A 25,801-nucleotide genomic window follows, 5' to 3' on the forward strand; every position below is an offset into this window, starting at 1 on the left:
TTTTTGTCTATCAAATTTACCATTATTATAGATTCATTAATTTGTGGTATAAAAGTTGGACTACGTAAATTAAAAGTTAAAGTAAAACAAGATTCAGCTTCAAGGAATAAAGAAAAAGTAAAATGTAAAAAAAACAAAATAATTTTTTTTTTTACTAGTTTATTCGGCATAAAATAAAACTTTAAACCTTCTTAGCTCTTATAAAAGTATGTGGGCCGTTCAAGTGAAACCGGGACTTGTGATGACATTTCTGCAGAATGAAACTGATTGACATTTACAGAAGATTTTGAGCATAGTATGGTGAACACTCTTAGACTCAGTAAAACATCTGAACTGTGCAAACGTTTTGAAGAAGGCCGTACATCCGTGAATGATAATCCAAGCTGGAGCACAGTGCATTCATTCCTGTGAACATTCAGCAAGTGGAAAGCTTTATTTTGGAAAATTTGACGGATAACTTGTCGCCAAGTAGCAAAAGAGATGCATCTATCTGTGAGAACTGTACGGTCATTCACCAACATCACTTGCATGTAACAGGAACTTGGGTAGGAGTTATTGCCAAATCTTCTGTACATTCCTGACATTACTCCAAGCAATTTACACATGTTTGGGCCATTAAAGACGTTTCTGGTAGGCCAGCATTTCTGAAGGCAGTCTCATCAGGGCTCTGGCGTACTGAGAAAACTTTTAACCTTGATGGTATCCGAGCACTAGTGAAACACTGGGACAAGTGCATTAGTGCAGGGGATTATATAGAGAAATAAAGGGAGCTTTTACTCTCAGAACTTTAACTGTTCTGGTGTTATGCACAATTAAAAGTCCCAGTTTGACTTGGTTAAATTATAACACTCCTGGAGTATGTAATGCAATTTATAACCAGACTATAGCAGGAAATATCTCAATTAATATGTAATTTAATAGGGTAATCACCAGTTATGTACTGATGATGAGGGAGCCTTATATCTAGGATTTCTGTCCTTATATTTATTTGAATGGTCATTTACAAGTAAAATACAATACTGGTTGTTATAATATAAAAATTATTATTTTTTATTACAATTCGGGGAGTTCACATTACCTCAAGCAGGTACTGTCAAGAAGAAATTAACTAATTTAAGGAATGAAAGTAACAACTGAGTAGTAATCACAACTTTATTGACTATTATTTACTGTAACTGATGACGAAGGCAGGTTTAATTTTTTATATAAAGTAAAGATCAGCATGATTTATGAGCATGACACATCTTATGATTTATGAGCATGACACAAAGTGCTTTAAATCATTTAAAGCAGGGGAGTACTGAAAGCGGGTAATTAAATACACTATGTATCATATTGTATTTATTTCAGTTAATTAATATGTGCAGGAAAACATAGTATTTTCTTTTTTCCCAGTTGTTAAACTATTCAAAAAAATGAACTTTTGATATCTCTGCTGGGTAAATATTTTAGAATTTCTATAATAACGGTAATTAAAAGGCATGCATGCAAAATAAGGTTATATCTTGTAACTCCTTTACATTTATATTACATAAAGAATTACTTATACATTAAGTGTGATCTGATTAATGAATAATTAATAATTATTAGTTTATAAGAATCAAATATGGTATAATTATTTCTAACTAAAAGTTTTATATTATAGTATTATGTTATAAAATATTAGATTAGATTAGAGTATTTTAAGTTACATTAGATTACACTAGATAGATGCTGTAGAAAAATATAGTCAAAACAATGGGAATTATTATTTATTTATTTTTATATTATTTTCTGATAATAGCATCTCTCAAAGTGGTTTATTATTATATTATATTATATTATATTATATTATATTATATTATATTATATTATATTATATTATATTATACATAGGTGTTATAATAAATGGTAAACCCTCTTACAATATTTTTTTTGCATGATATAATAATTATTTGTGCTTATTCTATTAGCTTATTAATAAACCTATATACTAAATAACAGACTAAGATACTGAATAAACTGACAGCTCAGTGTATATGGTGTGGTTTTCTGTGAAATATCATAATCCATGTCTTTAAAGAGCTTCATGAAGATCATTTTGTAAGAAATAAAATGAAATAAAAACAAAATAAAAATTAAAAAAATTCTATTAAATTTAAAAACATGCATTTATTTCAGAGTTAATGAATCAGACTTAATAATTACTTATGTGTAGAACTATTAAATATTACCAGATCATTTATACCATATCGGCCACAGATAAGCCCGAGTTTTAGACGAAACACTTATGTCAGTTGACATTTCCCACTTGCTGTAGGATCTTACTCTAATCTAGGTTTTAATATGAAACCATGATGTAAATATTGTTAACTGAATATTCTACGAAACCAAAAGCTCACATATCCCACAAAATCAAAAGGTCACATGCGAAGTTCCGCTGAGCCTACATTGTGGTCACATGTTTCATGGCTTCCTCCTACAGATGTTTCTTTCCTGTTGTTTACTGTATAGTGAAGGAAGTTGGAGCGGCCTAGAGCCGTCACGTCGTCTGTCACTCTGTCAACACTGAGAAGCCTCATGATTTTTAGCTCAATGCATTGCGTGCTTCGTAACCTGTCATTACACAACCTCTCATGGCTCTCACGAGCGCTCCAATATCGAGCTCATCACAGTCAATAAAAAGCACTAGCATGTCTTTCAAAGATGTGGAATGCTGATTAGGATTCGGGCCTGACTAATGCACGGAGGACGGCGCGTGTCCTTTTGTTCTTCTGTTTAAGTTGCTTTCGTTAAAAGCACATTTATGACCATGAATTAGCCAGCGTGACTCATTGAGCGCCGTGTATTTCTGGGTGCCACCGAGTCTGGCTGTTTCAGCTGTCACTCGATGCTGTCACTTGCCAATCACTGGCTTTCATGCAGCGGGCTCCATTAAAGCTTCTCCTGTCATTAGCGTGTGACCTCTTAAGTCCTGTATCTGCCTGTGTATTACACTCTTTTTAAATTAAAGGCTAGTCTCTGACTTTGTCTCTCCGTCACTGTCTCTCTCTCTCTCTCTCTTTCTCTCAACCTCCCTTATTTGTATTTCTGTCGCTGTAATTGGCCCCGATCCCCCGGAAGTCAGACTTTGATTACAGTATCTGTGCTGTCCGTAGTTTTGTTTACTCCGTAGGCTGATATTAGCTCTCCTGTCCCAGACAGTAATTGTCTTTCAACAGGAAAGCTGATGTCTATCCTCTCTCTCTCTCTTTCTCTCTCTCTCTCTTTCTCTCTTTCTTTCTCTCTCTATGTCTCTGTCTTTCTCTTTGCTTTTCCCCTTTATTTGAATTTCTTTCTCCCTTTCACCGGCTCGCACGCCTCTCTTTCTCCGTCATGCTTTTCATATTTCTGCGGCACATTTGACAAAAAGGTGTGAAAGTCACGAAATCACTCCTTCAATCCCACTTCAGCAAACATTTCATGCAATACAGGCCTAACTCAAAGGTGCTGATTGCTATGTTTGGGTTAGGAAAGGCTCTGTTTGGATGGAACTGAGTTCAAAGATTAACAGCACAGCTCTGCGTTTTCTTTCTTTCTTTCTTTTTTTCTTTCTTTCTTTTTTCTCCGAGTTCACCTTTTACTTTTCAGATTGCAGTCGACTCTGCGTTTTAAAACGGATTAAGCCGACCATGTTGAAACGAGCTGCGTGTGTGTCATCTTTGGTTTCTGTTTGGGGTAATTATTGTACTTTACAAGCCTGCATGTGTTTTGGTGACAGCTCGGACGTGTGTGTACTTGTTTACGTTCGCGATCGTGAGTGTGTGTGTGTGTGTGTGTTAAAGTTAAGCATCTATTTGAAAGTGTTATTATTTGCTCGGAGGAAGGAAATTGGGAATAATGCACTTACAGGAAACGCTAAAACATTGTTACATTGTGGGAGAAGCGAAGCAAGGCTGTATGTAATAGTGCGAGAGATGTGTGTGTGTCCGTGTGTGTGTGTGCACATTTATCCGCAGATGTTAACCGTCTCTGAGAGTGTACCTCATAAAAGGTTCCCATCAATGTTTTCAATTGCCATCGTTTCAGATGTTTTAGCATTCGTCAGCGAAATAACTGCCGGCTTGTGTGTGTGTGTGTGTGTGAACGCCAAGTTCAATATTTGCCCTGATCAAGCTGGTACTTGATGCTTTGATTCCCCGGCATGGAAGGATGATGTATCTCAATGGCGTTCCCACTGTCATTGTCCTTGATAGGTGATGAGTTGTTGAAAAGTGTGTTATTTCAAACAACATCAAATCCAATCTCTACCTTTTTTTTTTACACCTCTTTCTCAACTTCTGTCTCAGTCCATGAATCTTGATGGCATCCTTTCAGCATCTAAAGAAGGGCTTGAGGATGCTGCGGTGCACATCGTCGTACTTGTGAAATAAAATAAGGTGAAAGTAAAATGTGAAAGTGCGACCACGAGACGGTCGGCTTTCAAAAAAATTTAAAAAAGATGACTCAGGGAGGCCTTCTGAACGTCAGATAAATCACATCCGCTTTTCCTGCTTCCGTCTTGGACCCTGAGAATCTGAAGGGCTCTTGATTAACAGGAAAAATCCTGATGTCAACGTGAGCATTATCCGACAAATAATAACAAAACATGGCTGGATTGATTGTCTGGGTTCCTCAGCCATTTTGTAAACAGTTCCAAAACTCGCTCACGACATTGTAAACACTGAGATCTCTGTGTGGGCCGGTCATTTGTTTGGTCTATACTCATGTTTGTGCTTCAGATATGAGATGGCGTTTTTTTTTTTTTTTTTATGCTTTATTTAGCCTGACTGAAAATAATGACTAACTTTTTTCTCTCTCTCTCTCTCTCTTCCGGGAGCCGTGTTGAAATATACGTCGATGGGTGCCGGGAAACGTCTAGCGGCCGGCGTACTACAGTGTCAGTCACTGATGCACGCCACGTATACTAACAGTAATAAATCAGAGCAATGATATGAGCTGAGTCATACATAATTAAAGGATTTGTTTGATGAGTGGATTACATAAGAGAAAAGAGAGAGAGCGACAGAGAGAGAGAGGGTGCACGGCTACGTAGCTGGGTGTCTTCCTAGACGGGTTCGATGGGAGACAGGATGAGCTGTTGGGTCGGGAGGAAAAGGATGGACTGAGTAACGATGAAAAGCAGGGAGGAAATGAAAGAAAAGGATGAATATATATTAAAAGGTCTTAGGAAAAGCTCAGAAAGGAAAGTGAGCAATGTTTCTGGGTACAGGAGAAATGGCAGTGACGACAATAATGATGAGTGTCAGGAAGCAGATAAAGAAAGCCAGTAAAAGAGAGAGAACTGGTAAAATAGCTGACCATATGGCTATTCTTTGAATTTTTTGAATTTTTTTTTTTGTTTTCTACAAAAATGTCACTTCCTTCCTGCCATTTTCTTTTCATTTTGTGTGTAAAAAGGCGGTGATGACAAAAATGACCGAACGACAGGATGACGGGCATGTGGTGCATTTCAGTTCCCTTCAGAAGTTTAAAACAAAAATAAGTTTCACCCCGAGCAACACGACTAAAAAACACACACACACAGTATGCACAATGGGAAACACGCCCCTGTCTCTTAACTCCACAGGCATCTCCGTAGCCCACACTCATCCATATTACCTAACATGGAAAATAAACACGGTTATGCTTTCGCTGCTCGTTGAATCATGGCTCGTCTGCCATACACACCCTGAAGGAACACCTTTGCCGCCCACATGACAAGCTCGAAAAACATGAACAGAGCTGCTTGCAACACACTCTTCTAGTCTCGCTGCATGTTATTGTGCGTTGCTGTTTTTGTTGTTGTTGGTGGTGTTTTTTTTTTTTTCCCTGACAGATCGGTAAACCCCGCGACGTGTTGCGGGAATGATGAGCGCCTCGAGCTTAGGCTCTGCGGCCGCTGGTATTTCCAGGAATGAATTGAAGAAAGGCCCTGTTTCAGGATGACGCACAGCCGAGTCTTTGCCCGTTGTTGTGAATTTATGCCGTCATAACCATAGCACGCCCCTCGGTTTGTGTGGGCTCACTTATTTTACACCGCTTCGCTTTGACAATTCTCAGTGGAGCGTTTGAGTGCCAAAACCTCAAAAAAGGGCACAAATTCTCCTTGTTTTTGGTCCAGAAGTGTAAATCTGGTGTTTACTGTAAATATATGTTTGTGTGCAAAGTGGTTCTGAGTCAGTGCAAGCAAGAGCTTTCGAAATAAATGTCAACAAGTGCAAACATACAAGACTCATGGCGCAACGCTTAAACGTCAGAGATTAAGAATATTGTCACTACCTGGCTTAAACAGTCCTACGGGTGTGTTGAGTGATCTTTTTTCTTTTTTCCTTTTTTTTTTTACGAGTGAGTAATTCGTTGCTATAACTGTCATCCGTAATCCGTGCCATCTCTCCGTCTCCTTCTTTCTCTCCTTCTTTCTCTCTCTTTGGTGACTAATAAACAAGCCTATAAATAACATCAGAGCTCAATGAAAACAGAGGGGGACAACTTTTGTTGTGGTTTTTTGTTTTGTCGCTGAAGGATCCTGCAGACACACAAACATCCAGGCCGGTAATTAGAGTGCGAAGAGACGAGGTGAGGAGTCGCGAGGCCACTCGGCGGTCACTCTGTTAAATCACGGGTCCGTTAAGAGTCATCCAAATGACAGCCAGAACTGGCATGCAGAACCGATCATCAAAACGAGAGTGAAAACAAGCTTTAATTCGACTCACAGACCAAGTCGGGTTTGGAAGGAGAACTGCATTTGCTTTCATAATTTTTTTGTGTGTGTGTGTGGAGGTTAGCCACAGCCCATCTTCAATAAAGCATTTATGTTCTTAAAAGGAGCAGAAAATGATCGTTAACATGAACATCTGCCCAGATGAAGTGCTTTCAAAAAAAAAAGAAACCACAAAGGCATCACGGCTCATGTGGCTGGTTAGAGGATTTTCGACTTCACAGGACAGAAACCGTCCTGCTTTGTCTGTCTCTCTTTAGAACTTCCATATCCAGTCTTCTGTTGTGAGAGAGTGGAGAAGCATTTTATGTTCAAAAACGTGTGCCGATCACTCAGATGTACTCAAGCGTAATTGGATCGCCATTACCAATTTACCTCATGCAACTATATTTTATCATGTAAAAAAAAAAATAGCTTTCACGTTTATTTTTTTGCAAACAGAAAATGATCTGGCGGCAAATCAACTGGTAAGCACTTTCGCCTTGCAACTCAAGGGTCAGTGTTCAATTCCTGCCTCGGGTCTGTCTTCAATGGGGTTCACGTGTTCTTTTTGTGCTTTGTGGATTTCCTTCAGGTACAGATTAAGCTAATTGGTGTTCCCAAATTGCCTATAGTGTGTGTGTGTGTGTGTGTGTGTGTGTGTGTGTGTGTGCTCTGCAATGGTTTGACACCCTGTCCAGGGTGTACCCTGCCTCGTGCCCGAAGTCTCCTGGGATAGGCTCCAGGATCCCCGTGACCCTAAATACAGAATAAAGTGCTACGGACGATGAGCGAGAAAACTCTCTCGTGTTCATTAACACATTTTTCTCAAGCAATAAATTATATTTGGTCCTCTATTGTGATAAAAAACACAGTATGCTTATTTTATTTTCTAATGTCACTATTTTTATATTGCAAATTCTAACAAATTTGCATAAAAAAAGTTACCTAATTCACATAAATTGCCCTTACATACTGTACATTACAAATACATAAAATGCTCAAACATTCATTAATTGCTCGCTGACAAAAACATCCAATAATCCAAAAATCATCTTGTTAGTAATCACATTTGTGCGAATGCTTTACAAATTCATTATTTCTCATAACGATATAAAATGCTCTCACATTCATATAAAAAAAAATCATAAAATGTTCTCAGGTGCAAAGCTTCACATCTTACATCCACAGAAAATATTCCATTTTACTCTCACTTTTATCTCTAAGATTAATTAAATGCTCTTGCATACAACAGTTCTATCTCTCACATCTATTTTAATTTGAAGGTCAAATAGTTTGTAATATTTATTCCAAATAAAATGTTCTCACATTTCACACACACAAATCAGTCATAAATTTCTGTCAAATCACTTAATGCCGTCTCGTTTATTTATTTCTTGAAACCACTAAATGCTTTTGATTCTAAAAATAAATTTGACATGAAATGATCTCACATTTGTGCTTGATTCAGGAAAAACTTCACATTTAGTATTCTCACACACAAACAAAATGCTCTCGCATTTTGAAATGTAGTACGTTCACATTCTTTACTTTATTTCACACAAACACAAAATGTTTTTAAATTCAACATTCAGTTTCTCACAAAATATTTTCACACTCCATGTCTCGGAAACACAAAATAGCTTCATTTTAACTTTTAACTGTAATTTAGTTTTTAGTTTAAACACAAATTCATTATATTAACTTTAATTTCATAATGCATCATATCACTTAAATTTTGAAAAAATAAAAGATGTTATATTTATCGTTTTGTGTTCATTTATTTTACATAAAGACAAAATTCTCTAATATTGATCACTTTTATCATAGAACCACAAAATATTCTTAAATTCATCACTTTATTTCTCACAAAATGCTCTCATATTCGTCATTTTATTTAGCAAAAATGCATTCTCTCACTTCAAAGAATCCATAACGCACTTCACTTTAGAGTTTCTTCTCATTCATCATTTTATTTCACAACATTCTTGCAATTCAAAGTGTAATTCTAAAAAAAAAAAAAAAAAAAACAACGAGTAAGGCATTCCTTGCTTTATTTCACTTGACGTAAAGGAAGGACCATTGCAGGGGGTCTGAGGATTCTCAGGCTGGTGAGCGAACAGTGGTAAACAGGAAGAAAGATGTTTCAAGTGGTGGATATACACACACAAACACAGATACACATGCTTCTTACGTGCAGGAAGGCAGCTCTGTAATGCCCAAGGGGGAGTGTGAAGGTCTTTTTAATTTGTTTGTCTGATGAGAGGGACAAAGGGACAGACAGTGAGAGAGACACAGAGAGAGAGAGAGAGGAAGAAGAAAGTTTTGGCGAGCTAGAAACAGCACACTGCCAGATGCTCCTAGTAAAACTTTGAAGTAGTAAAAGGCTTAGAAGCATTATAATATACATTTAGCATATGAGGCAGATATGCACACACATGCAAACACGCACACACACATGCACGAGCACACACGTGAACGCATGCGCCTGCACGCTCACGCACACACACACACATACACACACACCTGGATTATGAACAATTGTTTTATACACCACCTGGTGCCTTTCTCCTGAACTCTTCATCTCCACCATCTCTCTCTCTCTTCCTCCTTCCTCCTACACACACACACACACACAGAACAAGCACCAAAGAGTGAACAAGGGTAAAAAAAAAAAAGAAAAAAAGGGTCTCAAAATAGCATCAATGAGGGAGGAAATCTAAATCCAGGCCTCACAGGAAGAAAAGTGTGTGAGAAGTATAAACAAACCAGGAAGTGCTGAACTCCACACACACACACACACACAATCCCACCTCCTCCCAATGCTCTCGCTCTCCCCCTGACTCCCTCACTCTTAGTCCTAATAACACCACAGACGTGGAGGGCTTTTTACGCCCACTGCGTATTCATTTCCTCCTTTGCTTCGTCCCTTTACTTCCTTCTAATTTAACCTTTACGTATAATCTGGATTTGTCTTGTCTGTAATCTGCAACTTTAAAAAAAAAAAAAAAATCTAATTATTTGAACCATTCTTATATGATAATAATGTCTGCTATTTCTCTGATGAAGTGTGTAATGTAAAGAGAATTTTACAAGAACTGGAAGAGCGTATTACATTCCAGTATCAGAATGCGGCACGATATTCACCTCGTTTCAACCTGGTTGCTTGATGTTTTTTTCTGTATCTTGGTAGCTGATAATACTTTAAACCACAAGCATTTATACACAAATCAGATTGAAATCCGCAAATCCAACATGCAAATCAGGTGACACCACTTGACCACCAACTTCCTGTCTAGTTCCTCATTTCCAGTTGTTTTATGCAAAAGACAGTTGGTGAATCTTGAAAGGTGCCAACTTGGGCAGTAATGTATCCTGAACGTTTAGGATATAATGAATTGTTGAAATGTGGTTTTTGGAAAGATGGGGGTAGTGTTAATAATGAGATTACTGCGCTATTGACTGAGGGAACAGATCGTTTTTATCTGTTTTATTAAGAGACCTTGGTGAAATATTCCTTTTAACTATGCCATGTAGTTTGTTAATCATTAATTTCATTGTATTTTTTTCATGAGCAGATTTTCAGGTTTAGATCCGACACTGTTAAATCCTAAAACGTTTTTGCTGTCTAGATGTGCAACAGCAAAATATTTTAACAGATTACTTGGGGGGGAAGAAACATTGTAGCTTAATTGTTCATTTAATAGTCCTACCATTATATAATATACTGTATATATTATATATTTATATAATATATAAGTGATTATTCAGCCTGTTCTTATACATTTAAAGTTTTATTCAATTGTCTCATAGATTTGCTTATTTCCAAAAGTTAGACTCAAGTCAAACTGGGACTTGTGATGAAATTTCCTATAAATAAAGTCATTAAATGATTGGCTTTACAAAAGATGCCAAGCACAGTATGACTTAGAGACTGCAGAAAAACATCTGAATGGTGCCGTATGTCCGTGTATGACGATCCCGGCCGAGATGGCTCGGAACCCACATTCAGATTGCGGAATACCTGATCCTGATTACTTGTTGCCAACTTGCATAAGCGATGCATCAGTCTGCGGGAACTGTACACACAATCATTACATTATATTACAGGAACTCGGCTGGAAGTTAAAGCCACATCCCCATACAGTTCTCACTCTAAGAATTTCCACATGTTTGGGCCATTAAAGGAGTTCCTGGGAGGCCAGTGTTTCAGACACGAATCAGACAGGCATTCCAATTGTGGCTTCGGCGTACTAAGCAGACTTTCTACAGTATGCTGATGGTGTCCAAGCACCAGTGAAACACTGGGGTAAGTGCATGAGTGTAGCAGGGGATTATATAGAGAAATAAAGTGTAATAAGTTAAATAAACAGTTTTTACTCTCAGAACTGTGTTCAGTTATTCTGTACAATAAAAGATCCCCTGCACAATGAATTATATAAAACTTTGCATTAGTAAAAAAAAAAAAGGTCTAATAATTTAATTAGATATTAGTTTTTTTTTTCTAAAATTACTAAAGGAAATAGTATAAGGTGTCCAAAAATTCTCCATCCATCCATATGTGTTTTCCTTATATGAAATTTAATAATAAAAGGCAATAAAAATAAGGCATAAAAACTATTAATATAAGATGTCTAGCACCACTTGACTTTTATCTTTTAGCTCATCTGAAGTGAGTAGTCTATGAGAATCAGCCCAGAACGGTCGCTGAACAAAAGGAGGAAATCATCCCTGCATATAACATCATCAATTCTAATGAATTAAGAAATCTTCAACCTTCTAGTATTTAGTGTCGTGAAGTCAGGCCTCTATATCAGATTGCCTGTTTAACAAATCACATGAATTGAGGTTAATTATTTATCTGAAAGTAATTGATCAAACCACGTAATAAGTACATCTCTTGAGACATTACGTTGGATAAGATCATTTTCACAGATTTTCACAGATTTCTCATTTTATTTACTCCCTCAGGTCTCATTAGCGATCTGCTGACACGGCCTGTTTACAGAAAAGTAGACGAGGAAAACAGAATGTTTAGACGAGGAAGTATTCATTCAAAACAAATGTCTCATCTCAAGTATGCGACTAGTCGAAAGTGGTAACATGAAGAACAAGCACAAAAAAAACAACTTGGCCACTCTGATTCAGCTTCATAAGGTTGTTTAAGTATTAAATCTGAGCCATTCTGTCGTCTCGTCCAGATATGCAAGTGGACCTTTAAACATTTTTTTGACTGACCGCGCCTGCGTCTGTCCCGCACATTTTTAGTTTTTGTCCCGTGCGAAGACCGAGCCCTAAAGCCTCACACAGCAGATTGAGCAGAATGACCATGCGTTTGTTCTCCATCTGCGTGTTTGGTAAAGGAAGTAGATCCCCTGTTCCCCCTCTCCGTCCCTTTCTCTCTCTTTCCCGTCCTCCCTCGCTTGCTCACTCTCTGCACCTGCCTATCCCCGCGTTCTCAGGCCGCCGCCATTGTTTCTCCGGAAGAGGAGAAGGATATGGCTGGCTTTCTCTACAGCTGTGGATAACATGTGGTGTGTGTGTGTGTGTGTGTGTGTGTGTGTGTGTGTGTTTGCGTTGTAGCTTGTAAATGAGTGGTTGCAGGTGTGTGTGTGTGTGTGTGTGTGTGTGTGTGTGTGTGTAAGAGAGAGAGAGAAAGAGAGAGAGGATTTCTGACACTACAGGGAAAAACTGTGCAGTGTGTCCAGTTGGGGTCGCACAGTCTTATTAAGTGTGGCTGAGAGAAGGGAAAGAGAGAGAAACAGACAGAGAAACAGACAGAGAGAGAGAGAGAGAGAGATGGTTTATCGCCCCCTACTGGACACCCATACCTGCTGCCCCAGTAATTTACTCCACATGCATCCCACTGTATCATATTTACGATCATATCACTTAAAAGTCCAGTGCTTTTCCTGTAATATTAAAGAGAGAGAGAGAGAGAGAGAGAGAGAGACTGTTCAAAGTCATCCTCTTTCGACCAACGCATGTCACTCTTTTGTCCTATGGCACTTATGGGAAACGCAACCATCTGCCTTGTGTTCATATGACCTCATTAGTATCTGTTACACACTCTCTCTCTCTCTCTCTCTCTTTCTTCTTCTCCTTGGCTCTCTCATTAACACCAGGATCTAGGGGGTAATCACATGCTTGGTAAATAGTCAGGCTGCCAGAATGATGAGTCTGCGTCCAGTGTCTCTCTCTGTCTGCCCACAAGTACCGTGCGTCTGCATACACACATACACTCGGATGCAGGAGTGATAAAACTTTACAAGCATGACGCCACATGCCAGACCACTACTCATAAGAGCTGTGCTGGCTGGGGCAAACATCTGACTGGTTGTGTGTGTGTGTGTGTGTGTGTGTGCGTGTGTGCATGTGTGTGTTTATGCGTGCACATTAATGACTATTTCAGAGGTGGCAGGAAGCGGCCTGTCAAGAGTCACATTGTTCTGTTTAATAATAAGAGGGACTTTGGCAATGAAGCAAAATTACCGCCATGTTTATGGGAACTGTTGGATTATTTAGCTTGTATAATAATGACATCATTGTTGAAGCATTTAAATGTTGTTTCTTTTCTATACGCATTCTAACATTTTTTTTGCTTATGCAGCATTCCACGTTTAAAATGTCCTTTTCGGTTTTAAAAAAAAAAAAAAAAAAGGAAGAAAAGAAAATGACAATATTCATCAGTCATATCATTTTCAGTCATCTTTACTCATGTTTCCGGTTGAAATCAGAGGGCATGGGAAGCTGAAGCCATGACTGGACGCTCTTATTCGCCCCGAGTTTCGCCCCTCGACCTCTACCTCAACCCGGAACCCGTCGGGGTGACATGCTGGTCAACAGCAAAGCATATCACAGAGTCCATATATCATACTATTATTAGGAGGAAGTCATTACGGTGGGTTCAACCCTTCCTTGACCCTGGAGGCCAGATTAAACTGTAGCCGAGGATCAGCGCTGGACCTTGGCGCTGTCAGGCCGGTTGATGCAAGGCTTTCACTGCTGAAAACTGCTGTTCACACTCAAATGGCATCATGGGTCCATGATTACCCTTCACATGGCTGGATGATGTGCAAGAGGATCCCTATAATCCAGGAAATTAACATGAAGTTTAAATGTACTGTAGTTTTTTTTATTGAATGAAGTTCATTGACAATGGAGTCCTGTAGTCCATTCACTTTTTACATGGTAAAGGGCGGGGTGAAGAATAAAAGAATATTTCCCATAAAAGAAAGGAATTTGCTGCCTCACTATTGAATCATGTCTGGGAAAATAGCTACAGTTTTGTTGTGTTTCCTAATGGGAAATTGTGTAACCTGATGCTTTAACTTGATTTAAGTGGTTGTAATAGTGCCTAACATTCCATCTAATCTTGATTCATTTTAAGATCAAGCATATACTGCGATTGTAAGAAATTAAATAGTTGTATTACTTGTATAGCATTTTGCTTCAATGATAGCACTTCCAGAAGTGTTATACCACAACAATTGGTGATCAGATATAATATTTTGTCCCAGTGACCCAGTGGTTAGCACTGTGGACTCTCATGTTTAGGTTCGATTCCTGGCTGAGTTCTGTGTGTGTGCAGGATCTCCCTGTACTTAGAGGGTTTCCTTCAGGTACTCCAGTTACCTCCCACAGTCCAAAGACATTCAGATTAGTCTCATTTTTAAATTGCCCATAGTGTGCCTGGACTGGCACCCTGTCTGGGGTGTACCCAGGACCCTGAACAAGATAAGGCATTAGAGGGAATGAGAAAATGTCGTTACATTGAATGTCGTGGAATTTCATATGAGGTTAAATCAAATAATCCCTCACCAGCCTGTTTTTTTTTTTAAACTGACACTACTGATGACACACTTTGTTTATTTGTATTTATATGTGAACAGTCTGACATAATTTTCTAAATAGCTCTTTCTACAGGAACGATAACGTTTTATAATAACCACATATTTGATATGGAATAAACTTTAGGCAACGTTGTCGGAGCTGCTGTTATATATATATATATATATATATATATATATATATAAATCAACACCCTCTGGAAAATCAGAATCAGGTCTGTTCCCAATATGAATATTGCTGATGTGACGTGGGTTATTACCAAAGTTACTGGCATTGATCTGAATGGCGTGAAGTTCCACCAGGAAATCACTGGACATGTCTAAACCAGTTAACGATTATTACTAAGATCCTTTACATTGTCATAGCAACTTACAAAATACCATCAGCAGTCATTATGAAACCATTAGGCGCTACTAAGGTGGGGGAAATGAGTGTCTGGAGTCACAGTAGCTCACTGGAGGATAACAGGTATAGAATATGAAATCAATATATTACTCATATTGTTCCATGTCTGTAGGTTTTTATATTTGTGTGTGTAAATTCTGTAAATTATTGTATAGGTGTGTGTGAATGTTGTTATAAGCCAAATCGAATTATTTAACACCTGTCCTGTTTCATTACGTTTCACACTTCTGTCATCAAAGTTGAGATTCAATTATGGAAAATCTGCAGAATGTCTCCCCAGCATCTCTCGGTTCATAGGGTCATGTGTGACAGCGAGAGGATCGCTGTGGGTAGAGGGGCATCCAAATGCCCCGAGGCTACTGATGCTTAACAGAAAAGTGATGACGGCTCCTGCCCTGCCGTCGCCCGTGTTATCGGCCCGGCTCGGCCTGACCCCTAGCAGCCTTGCCAAGACCTGAGAGGGGAGGGGTAATCGCTGAACTTTGGCCTGGCGACCCTCTGAAAGGCGATACCACCGCAGGAAGGTGAGTCTTGTGTCAGAGAGGACACTGGGTTGGATGCACTTCAAGGTCCAAACACAAGCTCCGTCAGAGTATAAGCTTCACCCGAGAGTTCACTCATTGTTGATTTTTTTTTTTTTTTCCAATCAGCACATACAGACTTTCTGTATCTTGATTTGGTTAAATAATAAAAATTCAGTGGGTTATTGTTTCCTGGGGTACAAAAAAGTTTCAACATTGGTGTCCAATCAATCTTAAAACATTCAGACAGTCTACATGGTCATCAATGGCATAGCAACCACCAGAACCCGATATAAAAGAGGACAGGGGGTTTTAGTCTTTAGTAGAAGGATGAACAATAATACCTTCTCATTTGTCCTCCTGTTGATATTCAAAGTTCGTTGAGGATCTGTGCCATTTAAAAAAAAAAATCTCTGACTGATTTAGTGCATGTTGTGCAACCAGAGAAAACACTCTGGCTCCTGCAATCTTTATTTGCTCTTTTTACCCTCCTTAAACGGGTTCTTGCTCTTTGTCATTGCCTTAAAGAGGCACTTTGATGACGCATTCGTGCTGTGATTTATTTCTTTCCAAAATGTACTTTCCAGTAACAACATATGTACTGTCCTGTCCTGGAGCAAGAATTAGCCAAGAGCACTTCAGGTTCTGCGGCTACTCGCCAAGAGATCACGATTGCAAAAAGTTTGTGTGTGTATATACAGAAATGTACAGCAGTCCCAATAGATTAGTCAGCACAGAAGGAGATCTGTGTTCGGGTGGGTTGACGGGCCGGTGCGTTTGCAATGAGCGCAGTGATTGGTGGAGAGCAGCCGTGTGATGTATAGGGCTGCTGATGGAGTTCCTGATGACTCTGATAGCCCCTAAGACAGGACGGGAACTTGGGTGGGGGTGTCACAGGGAGACACTGAGGTCTTAGTGATGAAAGAGGAAAGGGGAGGGTGAAAGAGAAAGAGATGCGATGAAGGACGCAGTACGGCAGGCTGAGGGACAGAGAGAGGGAGAGAGTGGAAGACTGGGAGAAAAATTCATCAGCTACGTATGAAGGATGAAAACGAAGAGACGATGTAGACGTGCCCTGTGACCTTCCACCTGGAGGTCAAACAGAGATCAGAGATCAGACAGAGACAGGGACAATGAGGCTGCAACAATGAGACTTGACATGCTAAACAAACATGCTGCACAGACATTTGTTCAGTTCAGAGGAATTATCATCCAAATCACTAATATAGTATTCTGCTTTTAAACTTTAGTCCTGATACCGAGAGTCTGATAGCAAGAAACGGAAAATGATCCCAATTTAAGATGGGTAAACGGGTCGGAAATACGACACAACATTACAAAGATGTTTCTTGTTGTCTTGTGTGATGGTTTGTCACGCAGTTTAGCGGTCACTAGCCGAACACTTACTTGTTAGCTTATCAGCCTTGCAGTTCTAGCTTAGCAGCACATTTAGTAGTCACCTAATGTCATGCCTGCTGTTATGGACAATCAATCGTGACTTGCTATTCAAGTGGAAATGTATGTTAATTTCAAAGGCACTGCTTAAAGTCATACTCATATTAACAGCGGTCCTACACTAAATTACTCCCCAGGCGAGACTCCCTCCTGGCGCTCCAAGCCACCAAAAATAAATAAATAAATAAAATGTGACAAAACTTCACATTTTGTACACACCACACGTTTTATTGTAGTAATACTGTACTTTTTACTACAGTGTTGTGAAACAGGACGCAGTTGAAATTGACATCAAAAGACTGTTGGCTACAATAATACTTAAATTTAAATAAACATGTTAAATGTCTGTCATTAGACACTTTATTAATCTGATATAATATAATCTAAGGGAGGAACAATTAGCTCCTTGGTTAATTTACTGCCTCAAATTATATGCTTTGTCACGAGATATAGCAAATGGAAAATGTCTTTTAAACTATCTACACAGGTGTAAATTACACTGGCTATTTACCGTATACTATAAATATATTGTAAATACTGTATATTGCCCATAGCCAACATGAACATAAACAATGGAAATAAATAAGTGTACTTGCAACAGTTTTGTTGCAAAGCATAATTTTGTGGTTAAATTTAATTAGATCTCATGTTGTATTGAACCCTGCCCAAAAATAATAGAAGATGTAAAGGATTTAATGGTTATAATGGGAATTGTATTGGTTTTAATGGTAAGTATAACAATGTCTGCTGGTATATAATGGATTCTATTGGTGTATCACACTACAATAAAGAATTTTGTAATAATTTCACTGGAAAAGGTTAATGGTTCATAATGGTATTTAATAGAAACCATTAGAATGTCTGTGATGGTTTGTACAGTATATTAGGCTTTTACTGTGTTATTATTTTTAGCAAGGTAAGCATAGCAAGCATCATAAGCAAGAAGGCTAACAAACCTAAGAGTTAACGTTATACCACTAATTAACATAATGACATGAATACATTAATCAAACAGAGAGAACATTGTTGCATACCTTTATCTTTATTGCCCGTTTTTCCTCATCTTCTTTTCTTTTTTTCCCCCAAATTAAGCACCTGACAGCTTTGGCTTTTTTCTCTCCATCGCTGTGTTTACTTTGTAAACGACGATTCGACAATCGCACAAAAAAGTGCAAATTATTGGTCGGTCTTTATAATATTTTTAATGAAATGTGCGTTATTTGTAAGAAAGTCAGGTGTCACTGATATAATGTAGCCCCGGTCCCTCCTTGTCCGCTTCATTTGGGAGAGGTGAACTGTACTCTGTATTTATTAAAATTTGGAGTATTATGGACTAACAGTGTTGAATATCAAGAATCCAAGGACTATGTTTTTATGCAGTAACTTAAATTTCATAAAGATTACATGATCGGTTAATATGGGGAGGTACGTTTTTGTTAAAATTGTATATTACATTGGCGATCAGGTGATTGTTTGCTTTACATCTCTGGCAGCCCTTATGTCTGTGTTTCCTTCTGGCTCTTCCTTTTAGTTATAGTTAGTCCTGCCGGAGTCTCTGCTTGCACTCTACACTAAATATACATTCACATTATACATTATGTGACTGCGACCATACCTAACTGTTTTCTCTCCTCTTCTGCTCTTCCCTCTCCTGTTCTCTCTCCCCCTCTCTCTGTCGAGCTACACATGTCGTTTCTGAGCTGCCAGTGATCCAGACTCCCTCTGCCCTCCGGACCTGTCTGACCCATCCTGGTGCCCCGCTTCTGGTTGGAGATCTCGTCACATGGATGCCCCGTGTGTCTCTTTGGGATGCGTCTGGTGTCTGGGGACGGTTTCACCCTACCATAAAGACGGTTCTGGCCTTGACTGATGTTGACAGCTGTTTCTCTGAGGACTTAACGTGACTGCAGTTCCTCGATAGTTCAGTACTGAAATTTCCTACAATAACTACCTGGACTCCATATTAACATCAATTTACATCAACAATAGATGAACCACCTAACACACAGTATGAATGCAGATCAATTCCTGCTTTCTGTTTCACCCAAATGAGGAGTCTGGTTCCTCTCAAGGTTTCTTCTTATTGCCATCTCAGGGAGTTTTTTCTTGCCACTGTTACCCTCGGCTTGCTCACCAGGGACAAACTGACCATTTTGATTCATACACATTCACATTCCATAGAAACTTAAATAATTATTTTGATTGTGTTAAGCTGCTTTGCAACAATGACAACTGTTTAAAGTGCTATACAAATAAAATTGAATTGAAAATTGTATATTACATGGGGTCTACGAGTCAAACTGGGACTTTTAATTGTGCAAAAAAACAGAACATAGTTATGAAAGTAAAAACTCAATTTATTTCTCTATTCACTAATACACTTATCCCAGCATTTAACTAGTGCTTGGATACCATCAAGGTAGAATGTTTTCTCAGTACGTCGGAGCCATGATCAGACTGCCTGCTTCACCCATGATACCCTGGCCTCCCAGGAACGCCTTTAATGGCCAAAACATGTGAAAATGTCCTGGAGCAAGTCAGGACAGTACTTGGGATGTCTCAATAACTCACAGCTAAGTTGACAACAAGTTATCCATCAGTTTTCAAGCATTTGGTGTGTCACTCTCTGAATGGCTCTCGGAGCCAATCTCTGAGCCACCTCGGCCGGGCTCGTCATACAAGAACGTACGGCCTTCTTTAAATTGTTTGCACCATCCAAATGTTGTGCAGCTAAAAGTCTCACTTTACGGTAATAAAATAATACTAAAAAGTATAAAAAGAAGAAGATACAGTAGGGTGTGTATGCTTTCTCAGTACGTGGCCCCCTAATAACTGCTAATGAAGCTTTTAACTAGTGAAAGTTTTTTATGAGTAAAAGAAAATATTCCATGAATCTTCTGTATGCAAACATCGCAAAAAAAAAAAACGCCAACATGCAGCTGTTTTTAGCTCATAGAAAGATATCTGCATTGTTAAGACTGTCCACATATGAACAAAAATGCAGTACGAAAAGGAAACACCCTGACTCATGTTATCAGTCGAGCTTGAAAGCAGTAGTTCTGAAACTCAGTCCTGAATAACCCCCCCACCCACTCTGCAAACGCAACAGTTACACCTTTACAACATCAAAATCTATTAATCATGTTCTTTTCTATCAGCGTTGACATGTTATTGTACAGATATACTTTTATTATTGTTGGCATGGAATTGTACTAAATAACCTGCATTACACTCCTTCCCGTACAAGATGAAGCAACAATAAGTTAGATAGGCTGTCTTGTTTTTATCCACTTTTGTCTCATAAATTTTTTTTACACTTTTCAAACAAAAATTCCCCTTTGAAAAATTGTGCAGTGTTAAATAAGTAAATTAACATTTTTAATAGCATTTTTGCTAGTTTTATTAAAACTTCACTTTGCCATCATTCATGTACACTGCCGAGCCCAAAAAATAAATAAATAAATTCAATCACCTTTAGCCTAGCTTACAATTACAATGTGGTGTCCAGCTCGTGTGTGAACATGATTTCCCGTGTTCCAAGAACCTCCTCCTGGAATATGCCAAAGCCATCAGGGAAGAAAAACTCCATAGAGGTGATAACCCGGTCATTCAGTACATTCAGGTGATCAGATGACTTTATTTTATTGCCACATCACGTTGTTGAGTCTAGACCTAAGCAACTGAAGCAACCCCAGATCATAACACTGTCTCCAGGGGTTTGTACAGTGGACACTATGCATAATTCCCTTTTTCTCCTTATTCACCTGGAAAAAGGGTCAATCTGAACTCATCAGTATCATATCATATTTTTGCATCACTCCATATTCCACACAACTGTTTAGTCTCAATTCTGTGAGTTATCACCACACTGCGCGCATATGACAAGGCTTTTACTTTCACTATTAAACATGTAGCTAGGACAGTTACGGTTGATTTTTTACCATGTAACTTCAGAATGTTTTTAAGTGCTTTTCATTCGTATATCTTTTTCTACCACACTGCTTCCTCAAAATTGATGGTTCAGCACTATCCCTCCAGGTATTTCATTTTTTTCTTCTTCTTCTTCTTAGTTGTTTTCTTTGCTTGGTGCATTCCAGTAAATTAAACATTCTGAAATGGCGACTTTTTTAAAAACATAAGCATACAGCTGCATATTATTAGTATATTAGTTTCAGATTACAAAATTAAGCTGTAATTTAATACAGCTAGGAAACGTATTGTTCAGACGATGCGAAACATCAACTTTATAGCGATGTGATGTGTTGGGATTTGGGTTTTGTGGGCAAGTATGTGTTCATTTAAGGCTGGTTCTGACTATTTTGACATTTCTGACCTACGCAAAGAAAATTCCCTTCCATCATCAGTCACATAATTTTACATGGAAGAATAAAGGAATTAAATCTCTAAACATGTAAATTATATCAATAAATTAATTACATATAGAGGCTGCTTTTGTCATAGCTAGAAACTTAATGTGTATTAGCAAAACATATCTTACTCTAGGATTAGCAAAAATATATAAGTTCCATTCATTCTTGGTATTTTTGTCAGGGTTTTGGATCTGTGCTTTTTTTTTTCACTTTTTGTGTTTTTCAACTACAAGTACAAAGGAACACTTCGAACATCTTTTGATGCTAGGTACGTTAGTTACCTATTTTAGATTATTTGCAGTTTCACATTTTGACCAAGTTTTTAACAAATTATGGTAAAGTACATATATATATATATATTTACATATCTGTTTAAACTTTTAAGGAACTCCTGGTACACTGGGAGACCTAAGCTACCACATGGTGCATTTCTACCAGCTATAATTAGTTGCTTTACAAAAGTCGTAACATAAATTACCCTCTTGTAGACAAAAAGTTTTGTTATTTCTTAAATATTTTACCTTACTATTTAAAAAAAATTGTTTAGCGTATTCAAATGTATGACATTTTGAATTATAGCCATAATCACAAATTATTAACTGTGGCAACAACAATATTTAAAAAATTATGATATGTAACATTTACCCATATAATAATAATAATAATAATAATAATAATAATAATAATACTTAGTGACAAACCCATGGGATAACCACTGGCCCCATACTGAAAAATAGGGATTTTTTTAAGGCGTATTTAAACTGTTTGTGACAAAAGTCTATATGTACATCTATGTTAACCTGTAACTACATGCCCCAAGGATCATGTTTGTCACTATAGAAACTGACAAGTGGAACAAATGCATGATAGTCATACATGACCCTGTCTAATTAAACTTGCTAAATAAGCCTTTTAGTTGTTAGACCTTATCTGTGTCACAGATATTACACTCCTTTCTCTCTCTTTAAATGAGGTGTGGAGCAATAGTCACTGATATGTTCACACACACACACACACACTCAGGAGCATATATATGTTCAGGCAATGCACATGCAAACAAACCACCTTAAACACACAGTGTAAATCCTCTGGCCAAAGGTCCACGTCAGAACCTCAATCAAATCCTTTCATTTTAGCTGTTTAGGCCTGAAATCGATTTTAGAAAGATACACACTCCGTCTGACTTCCTTGTCCAGTCAGGTGCAAAGTATGTGATAAGCATGTGATAGCTAGCTGACCTCTGTGGTGGGTCAAAGCATTTAGCCTAGCAATCCCGTCATAATCAGTGATGCCCTCGTGGTGCCCCGAGTCACACTCGAAAGGTTTCAAAACCTAAATGCTGGAGTCCAGGGGCAATTAGGCTTTCGCTGCTTTTAGAGAGTGTGGATGTCAACAAACTTTATAGGGTGTGTGTGTGTGTGTGTCAAGACAGGTTAATGTGTGCTTGAGTGCACCTTGGAAGTATAAGAGACATCCACCTCTGTTTGATTGTTGAGGGAGAGGAGGCCAGTGGGTCAGGGTCACTAGGCCTCTTCAAATATCACTTTATTATCACATAAACCTCTAAAAGCAGCATGTCTTCACTTGCAATCTCAGGCGGTCTCTTTTACTCTCACTTGACTGGCTAATTTTGTCTGTTGTGCATTAACAAGGGTGTGTAGCTCTCAATTACTTACTAATACTTTATATCACTAATTCTCTACAGGGTTGCGGAAGGTCTGGAGCCTGTCCCACATGGCAGAGTACATCCTGGATGGGGTGCCAGTCCATCGCAGGTCGCAGACACACACGCACTTACTTACACACTATAGGCAAGTTGTAAACCTGCGGGAGGAAACCCACCAAGCACGCAGAGAACATGTAAACTCCATGTACACTCGAACCCTCGACTTTGGAGGTGTGAGGCCACAGTGTTAACCATTACCTCACCATGCAGCTCAGTATCAAGCTATAGTAAAATAATCAACAACAGTATGGTGTGATATGAGACAACCCAAAATGAAGTTACTCTTGGTACTCTAATGTGTTTTATTCCTTCCATAAAAAAACTATTTATCAATCAATACATTATTTATGGGTTTTTTTATTTCTAAAAGACATGTCAGTTTTTATTCACTTATTGTAGAAATAACAAATCATGTTGTGAAATGTCGACAAAACAAACGTGTTCCTGTTATCACTTACCTTACAACAGCTATAAAGACAAGTATTTCCCCAGCCTTTGTTTGTCACTTCCAGCTTGTCAGGAAGCTGCGCTATAACACTGACAGCCAGCAGAGGGCGGCAGAAGCTCACAGTGAGAGAACCCATTTCAGCAGAACTCGGTTTCCCAGAATTCTCCAAGCTGATTAACCTGGATTTTCTGCACCTGCCTGACAGGATACTTAAGGCCAACCGTTGCTGCAATCTTTTGTTGGACTTTTTGAGAATGATTGACAGAGCTTTAATCTATGAAAAAGGGTCAAAGAAAGTGAGACGAAGAAGATTTAATAACAAAAGCTGGAAATAAAAGCAGAAATTAGGTGAGGGGAAGTTAATGATGGGGTCAGGACATTTTGATGTCCCCTTTGTTTGATTTTTGTTCTACTTTGTGACATTTTTTCTGACTGTGTTGTGGGTGTGTCCAATCAATCCAATTCACCCCCAGGCCTCCTAGCTGCACATAGGCCTTTGTAAAAAAAAAAAAATAATACACAAGCACTCTTTCCTAAATGTTCAGTTTTACTTACTGTAAATACTTACCCATGTATTTATAATCAAGCCGAGAGTTTTATTTTGTAAGGAGTTTATTCTAAACACTTGAACATGATGGCAAACTGACCCAGGAGACTGCTTCTATAAATGTTAAGTTTGTTTCTCCTCATTGTAAACATTTCCAAGTCAAGCGTTTTATATTTTTGCTTTCTGACAAACACATTATGGAGCATTCAATATGTACATATTTTAGTTAATTATTAGTTTTAAACCCCAGCAACACTAAGGTGCCACTGCTGGGACCTTGAGCAAGGCCCCTAACCCCTTAACTTTTTGGATGTAAAATCAGGAGGAACTTACTCTGGATAAAGGTGTCTGCCAAGTGCAGTACATGTAAAGCATTTTCTGATCAATTAGAATTAACAATTAAACAGCACTTGCTGAAGTTTCTATATTATTATATTTCTACAGCTCTTTATTCATATATATATATATATATATATATATATATATATATATATATATATATATATATATATTCCTTTCTATAGCTATATGTTTTAAAGCTAAAGGTTTTCTATATTTTATTTCTTATTTTATTCAATAATTTATGTCTCATTGATGATTATTTTTTAAGGTCGTATAAGCATTTCACTGCATTTCACACACAGTGTACAGTATGACTGTATATGTGACAAATAAAAATTTGATGCTGTTTAAAATGTTTTATATATAAATAAACAAGACCGTCTATTAAACAGCATTTTACGCATCAATCTATATAGATGATTTATATCGATAATCATATGATTGTTACACCTTTACTGATTTGGTCCTTACGTAAAGTTTGTCCCTCAGTGTGTTACTGAACTCAGCGGTGTCCTGAAAACTCCCGCCAATTGTCCTAAAATATAGCTTTCACACAGTAATAATAATAATAATAATAATAATAATTGAATTTGATCACTGTTTTTATCCACGTCAACATCGCGGATGAGCGCGGTTTATCACTCTACAACGTGAACGGCTTCTGTATCACAAAATAAGGCTTTAGCGCCATCTTCTGGTAAAAAAAATAAATTGCCATCGAAATCCATCAAGAGGGGACTGCAAAGGTCCGTTATTTTAATTACCTTTTTATTTTGGCATTACATTTTTCTCTTTTTTGTGTTTTTTTTTTATTTATTGTAAAATGACGTTATAATATCTGTGTAAACTGGGACATATATATAAAACTAACAGTTTAAACAGTATAAAATTAACAGTAAAAGCCATGCTTAAACTAACAGATGCTTAAGGTAAAAATGTTCAAATATTAATTGATTGTTTGTTTATTTCTTTTATTATCCTGTTGACTACAGAATATGCTCTGGCTGGCCTTTTAATTTTAAATAATGAGCTCTTATTATATATATAGTCAGAGAGGCCAGATTGAGGTGGTTTGGACATGTTCAGAGGAGAGATGGTGGATATATCGGTAGAAGGAGCAGGAGGTCTAGAGGAAGACCAAAGAGGAGATTTATGGATGCAGTGAGAGAGGACATGAAGTTAGTTGGTGTGAGAGAAGAGGATGCAGAGGATAGGGTTAGATGGAGGCAGATGATTCGCTGTGGCGACCCCTGAAAGGGAACAGCCGAAAGACAAAGAAGAGTTTGTAGATTACTCTAGATGCTTTTTATGTGAAGAAATGGGCAGGTTTAAAAATGTGAAAGAAAAAAAAACATTCCAGACTTTCATTTAAGGTGGAAACAATCATTTTTGCTTTTTAATTAAACATTGTCCATTACAATGAAGACATGTGAGTGGCT

General features: G+C 38.0%; 1 long non-coding RNA gene across 1 annotated transcript; it reads right to left on the reverse strand.

The window, feature by feature from the left end:
• Positions 1 to 8,749: 8,749 nt before the first annotated feature.
• Positions 8,750 to 23,574, reverse strand: LOC128512839 (uncharacterized). Its single transcript, XR_008356332.1, has 3 exons — positions 23,484 to 23,574; positions 9,255 to 9,314; positions 8,750 to 8,953 (listed from the first exon to the last, which is right to left on the reverse strand). It is a non-coding gene; the product is annotated as an uncharacterized LOC128512839 (long non-coding RNA).
• Positions 23,575 to 25,801: the final 2,227 nt, after the last annotated feature.

The sequence above is a fragment of the Clarias gariepinus genome, chromosome 25, assembly GCF_024256425.1.
Source record: "Clarias gariepinus isolate MV-2021 ecotype Netherlands chromosome 25, CGAR_prim_01v2, whole genome shotgun sequence".
NCBI lineage: Eukaryota > Metazoa > Chordata > Actinopteri > Siluriformes > Clariidae > Clarias > Clarias gariepinus.